Source organism: Lolium perenne, chromosome 4 (assembly GCF_019359855.2).
Source record: "Lolium perenne isolate Kyuss_39 chromosome 4, Kyuss_2.0, whole genome shotgun sequence".
Lineage (NCBI taxonomy): Eukaryota > Viridiplantae > Streptophyta > Magnoliopsida > Poales > Poaceae > Lolium > Lolium perenne.
The window spans coordinates 82456136-82468540 of NC_067247.2; positions in this window are offsets into that span (position 1 = coordinate 82456136).

Here is a 12405-nt window from a genome sequence, read left to right on the forward strand (position 1 = left end):
TAAAGTTTTGAATTGTTTAAAGGTAGCACATGAAGTATTTACTTGGAATGGCAGAAAAATACCACATAGTAGGTAGTTATGGTGGACACAAACGGCATAGGTTTTGGCTCAAGGTTTTGGATGCACGAGAAGCATTCCCTCTCAGTACAAGGCTTTGGCTAGCAAGGTTGTTTGAAGCAAACACAAGTGTAAACCGGTACAGCAAAACTTACATAAGAACATATTGCAAGCATTATAAGACTCTACACTGTCTTCCTTGTTGCTCAAACACTTTTACCAGAAAATATCTAGACCTTAGAGAGACCAATCATGCAAACCAAATTTCAACAAGCTCTACGGTAGTTCTCCACTAATAGGTTTAAACTACATGATGCAAGAGCTTAAACATGATCTAGTTGAGAGCTCAAAACAATTGGCAAGTATCAAATTATTCAAGACAATATACCAATTACCACATGAAGCATTTTCTGTTTTCAACCAAATAACAATAAGTGTTGGGGGTTTCAGCTTTCGCCATAAACATGAAAAAGAAAACGAAGAACACAAGTGTTCAAATGAAAAAGCGGAGCGTGTCTCTCTCCCACACAAGCATGTTAGGTCCGATTTATTAAAAAAACTTAAAATAACAAACGAGAATAAAAGCACACGGACGCTCCAAGTAAACCACATAAGATGTGACGGAATTAAAATATAGTTTCACTAGAGGTGACCTGATAAGTTTGATGAAGAAGGGGATGCCCAAGGCATCCCCAAGCTTAGACGCTTGAGTCTTCTTGAAATATGCAGGGATGAACCACGGGGGCATCCCCAAGCTTAGACTTTTCACTCTTCTTGATCATATTATATCATCTTCCTCTCTTGATCCTTGAAAACTTCCTTCACACCAAACTCAAAGCAATCTCATTAGAGGGTTAGTGCATAATCAAAAATTCACATGTTCAGCAAGGACACAATCATTCCCAAAACTTCTGGACATTACCCAAGGCTACTGAAATTTAATGGAGCAAAAAAATCCACTCAAACACAGTAAAAGAGGCAATGCGAAATAAAAGGCAGAATCTGTCAAAAACAGAACAGTCCGTAAAGACGAATTTTTTCGAGGCACTTAACATGCTCAGATGGAAAAGCTCCAGTTGAGCGAAAGTTATGTACATATCTGAGGATTACTCATGAATTTTTTCAGAATTTTTAGATTTTTCTACAGAGAGAAAAGCTCAAATTCGTGACAGCTAAAAATCTGTTTCTGCGCAGAAATCCAAATCTAGTATCAACTTTCTATCAAAGACTTTACTTGGCACAACAATGCAAGAAAATAAAGATACAAAGGTATTGATACAGTACTAACAAGCACCTTGACTCAAATATAAAACAAAAATTGCAGAAATAAATTAATGGGTTGTCTCCCATAAGCGCTTTTCTTTAACGCCTTTCAACTAGGCGCAGAAAGTGAAAATCAAGTAACATCAAGAGAAGAAGCATCAACATCATAATTTGTTCTAATAATAGAATCAAAAGGCATCTTCATTCTCTTTCTAGGGAAGTGTTCCATACCTTTCTTAAGAGGGAATTGATATTTAATATTTCCTTCTTTCATATCAATAATAGCACCAATGGTTCGAAGAAAGGGTCTTCCCAAAACAATAGGACAAGATGCATTGCATTCAATATCCAAAACAACAAAATCAACTGGGAAAAGGTTATTGTTAATCGTAATGTGAACATTTTCAATTCTCCCCAAAGGTTTCTTTATAGAATTATCAGCAAGATTAACATCCAAATGACAACATTCCAAAGGTGGCAAGTCAGGCATATCATAAAGTTTCTTAGGCATAACATAAATACTTGCACCAAGATCACATAAAGCATTACAATCAAAATCATTGACCTTCATTTTAATGATGGGCTCCCAACCATCTTCCAACTTCCTAGGGATAGAAGCTTCAAGTTTTAATTCCTCTTCCCTAGCTTTAATGAGAGCATTTGTAATATGTTTTGTAAAGGCCAAGTTTATAGCACTAGCATTAGGACTTCTAGCAAGTTTTTGCAAGAACTTAATAACTTCAGAAATATGACAATTATCAAAATCAAAACCATTATGATCTAAAGCAATGGGACCATTGTCCCCAACACTTTGAAAAATTTCAGCACTTTTATCACAAACAGTTTCAGCCGTTTCAGGCAATTTTGCACGCTTTGTAGTAGAAGTAGAAACATTGCCAACACCAATTATTTTACCATTGATAGTAGGAGGTTTAGCAACATGTGAAGCATCAACATTACTAGTGGTGGTAATAGTCCAAACTCTAGCTATATTATTCTCTTTAGCAAGTTGTTCTTCTCTTTCCCACCTAGCATGCAATTCAGCCATCATTCTAATATTGTCATTAATTCGAACTTGGATAGCATTTGTTGTAGCAAATGACTTAGTATCTTTAAATTCATTAGGCATAACTTTCAGTTTCAAAAGATCAACATCAAGAGCAAGACTATCAACCTTAGAAGCAAGAACATCAATTTTACCAAACTTTTCCTCAACAGATTTGTTAAAAGCAGTTTGTGTATTAATAAATTCTTTAAGCATGACTTCAAGATCAGAGGGTACGCTCCTACTATTGTTGTAAGAATTACCATAAGAATTACCATAACCATTACCACTATTAGAAGGATATGGCCTATAGTTGTTGTTACCAAAATTATTCCTATAAGCATTGTTGTTGAAATTATTATTTTTAATGAAGTTCACATCAACATGCTCTTCTTGAGCAACCAATGAAGCTAAAGGAACATTATTAGGATCAACATGAGATTTACCATTAACAAGCATAGACATAATAACATCAATCTTATCACTCAAGAAAGAGGTTTCTTCAACAGAATTTACCTTCTTACCTTGAGGAGTCCTTTCAGTGTGCCATTCAGAGTAGTTGATCATCATATCATCAAGAAACTTTGTTGCATCACCCAAAGTGATGGACATAAAAGTACCTCCAGCAGCTGAATCCAATAGGTTCCTTGAAGAAAAATTTAATCCTGCATAAAAGGTTTGGATGATCATCCAAGTAGTTAGTCCATGGATAGGGCAATTCTTTACCAAAGATTTCATTCTCTCCCATGCTTGGGCAACATGTTCATTATCCAATTGCTTAAAATTCATAATGCTACTTCTCAAAGATATAATTTTAGCAGGAGGATAATATTTTCCAATGAAAGCATCTTTACATTTAGTCCATGAACTAATACTATTTTTAGGCAAAGATAGCAACAAATCTTTAGCTCTTCCTCTGAAGGAGAAAGGAAACAATTTCAGTTTTATAATATCCCCATCTATATCCTTATACTTTTGCATTTCACAAAGTTCAAAAAAATTATTAAGATGGGCAGCAGCATTGATACGTCCAATTTGCATCACTATTTTATATCATAATTTGCTGTTATTCATTGATATATTTCATATTGGGACACAATACTTATGTTATTTCATCTATTTTGCATGTTTCATCATTATTGGAGGATCGAACACCGGAGCCAGGATTCTGCTGGAAAAAGCACCGTCAGAACGCAATATTTCGGAAGATCAACTCTGGAAGGAAATTATACCAAAAATCCTATTTTTCAAGATGACGAAGGAAGCCAGAAGGAGGAGCCAGGAGGAGCCAGGGTGGGCCCACACCCTAGGGCGGCGCGGCCCAGGCCCTGGCCGCGTCGGCCTATGGTCTGGGGGGCCCACGACCCTTTTCGCCTCCTTTTCTTCGCCAAACCCTTTGTCCCGAAGACCTAAGCCACAGAGGGTACCTCGCGAAGAGTTACAGCCACCTCTGCGGGCGGAGAACACCAGAGAGAAAAGAGCTCTCCGGCGGGCAGGAATCCGCCGGGGAAATTCCCTCCGGGAGGGGGAAATCGACGCCATCGACACCGTCATCGAGCTGGACATCATCGCCATCACCATCATCATCATCTCCACCATCATCACCGCCGTCTCCACCGCTGGACACCGTCACCGCCGTAGCAATTTGGGTTTGATCTTGATTGTTTGATAGGGGAAACTCTCCCGGTATCGATTCCTACTTGTTGTTGATGCTATTGAGTGAAACCATTGAACCAAGTTTATGTTCAGATTGTTATTCATCATCATATCACCTCTGATCATGTTCCGTATGATGTCTTGTGAGTAGTTCGTTTAGTTCTTGAGGACATGGGTGAAGTCTAAATGTTAGTAGTGAACTATGGTTGAGTAATATTCAATGGTGTGATATTTAAGTTGTGGTGTTATTCTTCTAGTGGTGTCATGTGAACGTCGACTACATGACACTTCACCATTTATGGGCCTAGGGGAATGCATCTTGTACTCGTTTGCCAATTGCGGGGTTGCCGGAGTGACAGAAACCTAAACCCCCGTTGGTATATCGATGCGGGAGGGATCGCGAGGATCTCGTAGTTTAAGGCTGTGGTTAGATTTAATTCTTAATTACTTTCTTGTAGTTGCGGATGCTTGCAAGGGGTATAATCACAAGTATGTATTAGTCCTAGGAAGGGCGGTACATTAGCATAGGTTCACCCACACAACACTTATCACAACAATGAAGATTATTTAGCCGTATGTAGCGAAAGCACTAGACTAAAATCCCGTGTGTCCTCGAGAACGTTTGGTCATTATAAGTAAACAAACCGGCTTGTCCTTTGTGCTAAAAAGGATTGGGCCACTCGCTGCAATTATTACTCTCGCACTTTACATACTCGTACTTTATTCAACTGTTACATCAAACCCCCCTGAATACTTGTCTGTGAGCATTTACAGTGAATCCTCCATCGAAACTGCTTGTCAACACCTTCTGCTCCTCGTTGGGATCGACATTCTTACTTATCGAAGATACTACGATACACCCCCTATACTTGTGGGTCATCAAGACTATTTTACGGCGCCGTTGTCGGGGAGTGAAGCGCTATTGGTAAGTGGAATTGGTAAGGAAAACCTTCTTGTTGTGCTGATTTTATTTACTGCTGCTATAAGTCATTATGGAGAGATCTTCTCTTCAATTTCTATTTGGGAAATCTACTACTACTGCAACGGTAGTGGATGAGGCGCCAGGTGAGGAAGTAATACCATATAAAATACCTATGAAAATTATTGAACGTGTTATGGATAACCGCTATGAAGGGGATGGAACTGTCCATCGCGGTGATCATTTACTGTTTTTGCATGAATTATGCGGGTTATTCAAATGTGCAGGTATTGCTATGGATGAAGTGAGGAAGAAACTATTCTCTTTGTCGCTGTCCGGTAAAGCGGCGCATTGGTATAAATTCTTGGATAATGGGGATTCTCTTGAATGGAATGATATTGTGCCCGGTTTTATTCTAAGTTCTATCCTCCAAGTGAAATTCATAAGGATCGGAATCGCATATATAATTTTTGGCCTCATGATGGAGAGAGTATTGCCCAAGCTTGGGGGAGATTGAAGTCTTTAATGCTCAAATGCCCCATTCATGAGCTTCCTGGTAATGTTATTATTGATAATTTCTATGCAAGACTTTCTTTTCAAGACAAGACCTTGCTGGATACTTCTTGTTCGGATCATTTACACGCAACAAAGAAGAGTTTAAAAGGGACCTTCTTGATCGGATCCAAGAAAATCTTGAAGGATGGGAGAACGACAAGGATAGAGAATCGGGTATAATTTATGATTATAAATGCATTGAAGCTTTTATGGATCTTGATAAATTTCGTAATATGAGTGCTATATATGGTCTTGATTCTCAAGTTGTTGTAAATCTTTATAAAGCTTTTGCCTCTCATTATGAATTGCCAAAGAAGAATTTTGATAAGTATCATGAACCGTATAAAGATAAAATTGATTCATCTATTAATAAATGCGTTGTAGTTGAAACTGCTGATCATGTTATTCCTGAAGTTTATATTGAAAAAACTCCTTTCCCTGCTAAAATGAAGGAGTACTCTGTTATAAATAGTGCGGTTCATAAAAGTGAAAAGAAACCTGTAGAACATGAAGAACAAATAAAAGTTGAACCTCTGTTGCAATAATTAAAGATCTTGTGACCGAAAGTGTGGAGGATGGTCATATTATTTTCTCGTGAAGATGCTTCTAATATTGTCTCACATCCTAATAAACCCAAACAAGCTAGTGTTCCTATGATATCTGTTAAAATTGGTGATCATTGTTATTATGGATTATGTGATATTGGTGCAAGTGTTAGTGCTATTCCGTATGAGCTTTACACGGAGATTATGCACAAAATTGATTCTTGTGAACTTGAAGATATTGATGTGGTTATTCAGCTGGCTAATAGAGAAACTATTTCTCCAATTGGTATTGTTCGAGATGTGGAAGTTTTATGCGGTAAGATTAAATATCCTGCCGACTTTTTGGTACTTGGTTCTGCTGCTAGTGATTATTGTCCTATTATTTTTGGTAGACCTTTTCTAAATACTTGTGGAGCTATTATAGATTGCAAGAAAGAGAAAATTTTGACTAAATTCGTTGGTGAATCTTATGAGTTTAACTTCTCTAAATTTACTAAAACTCCTTATAAAGCTGATTTGCCTAGTAATGATTTTAAAATGGAGCAATGTGCATCTATTGTTCTTGTTCCTAATAATCCTTTGCAGCAACATTTGGAGGATAGCGAGAGCGAAATTTTTAGGAAAGAAAGAGATGAGCTTGAGGAAATTTTTCTTCGCCAACCTATTCTCAAGCATGATTCTTGGTGGAAGATTTGGGTACAACACCGCCACCAAAGGAAGATCCTGTTTTTGATTTAAAGCCTTTACCTGATAATCTTAAATATGCTCATATTGATGATAAGAAAATATATCCTGTTATTATTAGTTCTAAGCTTTCAGAGATTGAGGAAGAAAGGTTATTGGAAATATTGAAGAAGCATCGAGGCGCTATTGGCTACACTCTTGATGATTTGAAGGGGATTTCTCCGTCTATATGCCAACATGCTATTAATATGGAAGATGATGCAAAGCTCGTTGTTGAACCTCAGCGTCGTCTAATTCCGAAGATGAAGGAAGTGGTAAGGAATGAGGTATTACGACTTCTTGAAGCTGGTATTATATATCCTATTCTTGATAGTAGATGGGTTAGTCCTGTGCATTGCGTTCCCAAGAAAGGAGGTATGACTGTTGTGCCTAATGATAATGATGAGCTCATTCCTCAAAGAGTAGTTGTAGGGTATAGAATGTGCATTGATTTTCGAAAAGTTAATAAAGTTACTAAGAAAGATCATTACCCTTTACCATTTATTGATCAAATGCTAGAAAGATTGTCTAAAAATACTCATTTTTGCTTTCTTGATGGTTATTACAGGTTTTCACAAATTGTCATGTTAAAGCTAAAGATCAAGAGAAAACCACCTTTACTTGTCCTTATGGAACTTATGCTTATAGACGCATGCCTTTTGGTTTATGTAATGCTCCTGCTACTTTTCAAAGATGCATGTCTGCTATTTTTCACGGTTTTTGTGAAAGTATTGTAGAGGTATTCATGGATGATTTTTCCGTCTATGGGAATTCTTTTGATAGTTGCTTGCGAAACCTTGATAAAGTTTTGCAGAGATGTGAAGAAACTAACCTTGTTCTTAATTGGGAGAAATGCCACTTTATGGTTAATGAAGGAATTGTATTGGGACATAAAATTTACGAGAGAGGTATTGAAGTTGATAGAGCTAAAGTTGAAGCAATTGAGAAGATGCCCTATCCGAGGGATGTTAAAGGTATTCGTAGTGTTCTTGGTCATGCTGGGTTTTATAGGAGATTTATTAAAGATTTCTCCAAGATTTCAAAGCCTCTTACTAATCTTCTTCAAAAAGATGTACCATTTGTTTTTGATGACGATTGTAAGGAAGCTTTTGAAACTCTTAAAAAAGCCTTAACAACTGCTCCTATAGTTGAACCCCCTGATTGGAACTTACCCTTTGAAATTATGTGTGATGCTAGTGATTTTCTTTGTATTTGTTCTTGGACAGCGAGTAGATAAAAAACTGAATGTTATTCATTATGCTAGTAAAACTCTTGATGCTGCTCAAAGAAATTATGCTACAACTGAAAAAGAATTATTAGCTGTAGTCTTTGCTTGTGATAAATTTAGATCTTATATTGTTGATTCAAAAGTTACTATTCATACTGATCATGCTGCAATTAGATACCTAATGACAAAGAAAGATGCTAAGCCGAGGCTTATTAGATGGGTACTTCTTTTGCAAGAATTTGATTTACATATTGTAGATAGGAAAGGTGCTGATAATCCTGTTCTTGATAATTTGTCTAGATTGGAAAATATTGCTTATGATCCTGTTCTGTTAATGATAGTTTTCCAAATGAACAATTGGCTGTAATAAAGGTGAGCTCATGAGACAGTCCTTGGTATCTTGATTATGCTAACTTTATTGTTTCCAAGTACTTGCCTCCAACCTTTTCATTTCAAGAAAAGGAGGAAATTCTTTTATGACTTGAGGCATTATTTCTGGGATGACCCACACTTATATAAAGAAGGAGTGGATGGTATTATGCGAAGGTGTGTCCCTGAATATGAACAACAGGAGATATTGAGTAAATGTCATGGTAGTGCTTATGGAGGACATCACGCCGGAGAAAGAACCGCAAAAGGTTCTACAATCAGGTTTTTATTGGCCAACTCTCTTCAAGGATGCGAGAAAGTTTATTTTATCTTGTGATGAATGCCAAAGGGTTGGTAATATCTCCAGACGCAATGAAATGCCTATGAATTATACTCTTGTTATTGAACCGTTTGATTGTTGGGGATTTGACTTCATGGGACCTTTTCCGTCTTCGGAAGGTAACACTCATATACTTGTTCTTGTTGATTATGTTACTAAATGGGTGGAAGCTATACCTACAAAAAGTGCTGATGGTGAGACCTCTTTAAGAATGCTCTTAGATATTATTTTTCCTAGATTTGGAGTACCTAGATATATTATGACTGATGGAGGTTCTCATTTTATTCATGGAGGTTTTAGAAAAACTCTTGCTAAGTATGGTATTAATCATAGAATTGCTTCTGCTTATCATCCTCAAACTAGTGGTCAAGTAGAATTATCAAATAGAGAGATTAAATCTATTTTGGGAAAGACCGTTAATAAAACTAGAAAGAATTGGGCTAGTAAATTGAAGGATGCACTTTGGGCTTATAGAACTGCGTATAAAAATCCCATGGGAATGTCACCTTATAAAATGGTTTATGGGAAAGCTTGTCATTTACCTTTAGAACTAGAGCACAAAGCTTATTGGGCTGTTAGAGAATTAAATAAAGATCCTAAACTTATAGGTGATAAGAGGTTGTTGCAATTGAGTTCTCTAGATGAATGGAGAAGTGAAGCTTATGAAAATGCTAAACTCTTTAAAGAGAAAGTTAAAAAATGGCATGATAGGAGGATCATCAAAAGAGAATTTAATATTGGGGATAAAGTCCTATTGTATCGGTCTCGTCTCAGATTCTTTGCAGGGAAATTACTCTCGAAATGGGAAGGACCATATGTTGTCGAGGAGGTGTATCGTTTAGGAGCAATCAAAATTAGCTCTCTCCAAGGCAATGCTACGCAAGTGGTGAATGGACAAAGACTCAAGCATTATATCTCGGGTGATTCTTATAATGTTGATGTTGATATTATTCAAGTGGAAACACCGGAGGCCTACATCAAAGGGCAAATTGACAGTCCGCCAGAACTCGATTTCGAATAGGTAACAGTACTGGTAATGAAAAGTACGCAATTTACTTTCCGAACTATATTTTTGCTGTTTTTGGAAAATATGAGAAATTACGAGTTCGAAACGGAGTGGAAAGGACGCACGAGGGGGTGCCACCATAGGGCGGCGCGGCTTTGACAGGCCCGCGCCGGCCTATGGTTTGGCCGCCTCGTCGCCCCTTTCGACTACAGTTCGATCCGGTGCTTTCCTTTTGACGAGAAAATTTTGCTATATAATCCCCCGGACCTGGAGGTCCGTATATCGTTTTCTCGACGTGTTTTGTTTGTTTGTTTCGCCAGGATCTGTTTTCGGTTTAGAAGCACCATGGCCTCCAACAACAAGGGCAAGGGGCTTTTGGAGGAAGAGAAGGAGGTGCCATCAAGACAAGAGCAGCAAGCCGGAGGAAGCAAGCAAATCTTGGTGGGATCTGTTGACACTCGACGTTCTTTTTCTCATAACCTGCAGGGACCTTTACCACCCGCTCTTAGCCTCGACTCTTTCCCCATGATGGAAGAAGTCATACGGATTACCGATGAGTTTTGTGATCAATATCGGGCTCTACGAAGAGAAGTGGAGATACTCCAGGAGGAGAATTGCCGTCTCCGAAGAATGATTGAATACCACTCGATTCGCGTCACAAGGTCGTCATCGCCAACTTCGGATAACAATGAATCTCTTCGAATCTTAGTGCAGAATTGTCAAGCTGAGAAACTGAAGACGAAGGAGCTTATTAAGAAGCTCGGGAGGAGTTCATCACCATCATCGCCAAAGGAGTAATTCATCATCGGTATTGGCATCCCCTTGGTTTGTTCCAAGCTTGGGGGAGTGCCGCGGTATCACATTATCACTACCTTTTACTTTTATTGTCAAGTAGTATCATATCATGAGTAGGGAAGTTATCATATAAGATGGGTTGCGTTTGGAAGTATCTCTCCTTTAGTTGGTTATCTATGTATCCCTTGGTGTGAGTTATCGTTATGGAATATTAATGAGAAGTCTTATCATTTACATATTGCACATCTTATTTTAGTTTGCAATCTCTACTATATGATTCACCTTGTTGTTAGTATTGGTATCACTTTGGGAGCATTGAATAAATCTATTTGGTTTTGGCAAACATAGCATTGGTCAATAGCAACAACACTTTGAGGTTTAAATAGAAAAGAGAAATACATGTAGATGTTTCATTGTCTTTCTTGTTAGCTCATAGCTTATTATTCTGAAGTTAAAATTGTTTGTGCTTACAAGGAAGATGCATGATTGTTTCTATCACATGTATGTTTGTTTGTTTCCCTCGACTCTTATGCTTGCCAATTAACCTTGCTAGCCAAAGACCTGTACTGAGAGGGAATACTTCTCGTGCATCCAAACCTTAACCCAAACCTATGCCATTTGTGTCCACCATACCTACCTACTACATGGTATTTTCTGCCATTCCAAGTAAATACTTCATGTGCTACCTTTAAACAATTCAAAACTTAGTATCTCTTATTTGTGTCAATGTTTCATAGCTCATGAGGAAGTATGTGGTGTTTTATCTTTCAATCTTGTTGGGCAACTTCCACCAATGGACTAGTGGCTTCACCCGCTTATCCAATAATTTTGCAAAAAGAGCTGGCAATGGGATTCCAGTCCCAAATTGATTAAACTAAATAGACACTCCTCCATGGTATGTGATTGATGGACGGCACCCGAAGGATTCGGTTAGCCATGGCTTGTGTAAGCAAAGGTTGGGGGGAGTGTCATCATCATAATAAAGCTAAAATAAAAAGGCACTCCTTCATGGAATGAGATTGTTGGCAGGCACCCGAGGATTCGGTTAGCCATGGTTTGTGAAAGAAAGGTTGGAAGGAGTGCCACACAAAATGAAAATAATATGGGAGCCGCTCTTAGGAGGTTGTCTGGCAAGGGGGTTAGAGTACCCGCTACGATCGTTGACAACAACAAACACCTCTCAAAATGTTACTTTTATTCTCTTTATATGATTGCAAAAATTGAAAAAGCTCTAGCACATGATTTAATCCCCGCTTCCCTCTGCGAAGGGCCTTGTCTTTTACTTTATGCTTTGAGTCGCAAACCTATTTCCCTCCATCTCAAGCAAGCATTTGAGTAGTTGTGATCAAACCATTATATTGTGATTTGCTACATCATGTCTTTTATTCTTCTTTGTTTAGTACAAGTTTTATCTGAATGAATATAGCTTTGCAAGTTATCAATGATCATGAGAAAACCATTATGATTGAGTATGCAAGTTGTGCCTTATAAACTTTAACATGGGAGCGCTGCTCAATGAGATATAATCTGTTAATTGTTCTCTGACCAAGAACGAAGTTTGCCATCACCAATTATGATTTCTTATGCACCTTTACTTGTGATTACCTTATACTTGTTTCAATATGAGTTATAAGAGATTGTTTACTATAATGTCCTGTGTGAATGAATATGATGCTTCTTGTCCGTATTTTATTCATCGACTCTTCACTCCATAAACATGTGGTCATGTCTATCGAGCTCAGTTTCGCTTGGGGACAAGCGAAATCTAAGCTTGGGGGGAGTTGATACGTCCAATTTGCATCACTATTTTATATCATAATTTGCTGTTATTCATTGATATATTATTTTGCATGTTTCATCATTATTGGAGGATCGAACACCGGAGCCAGGATTCTGCTGGAAAA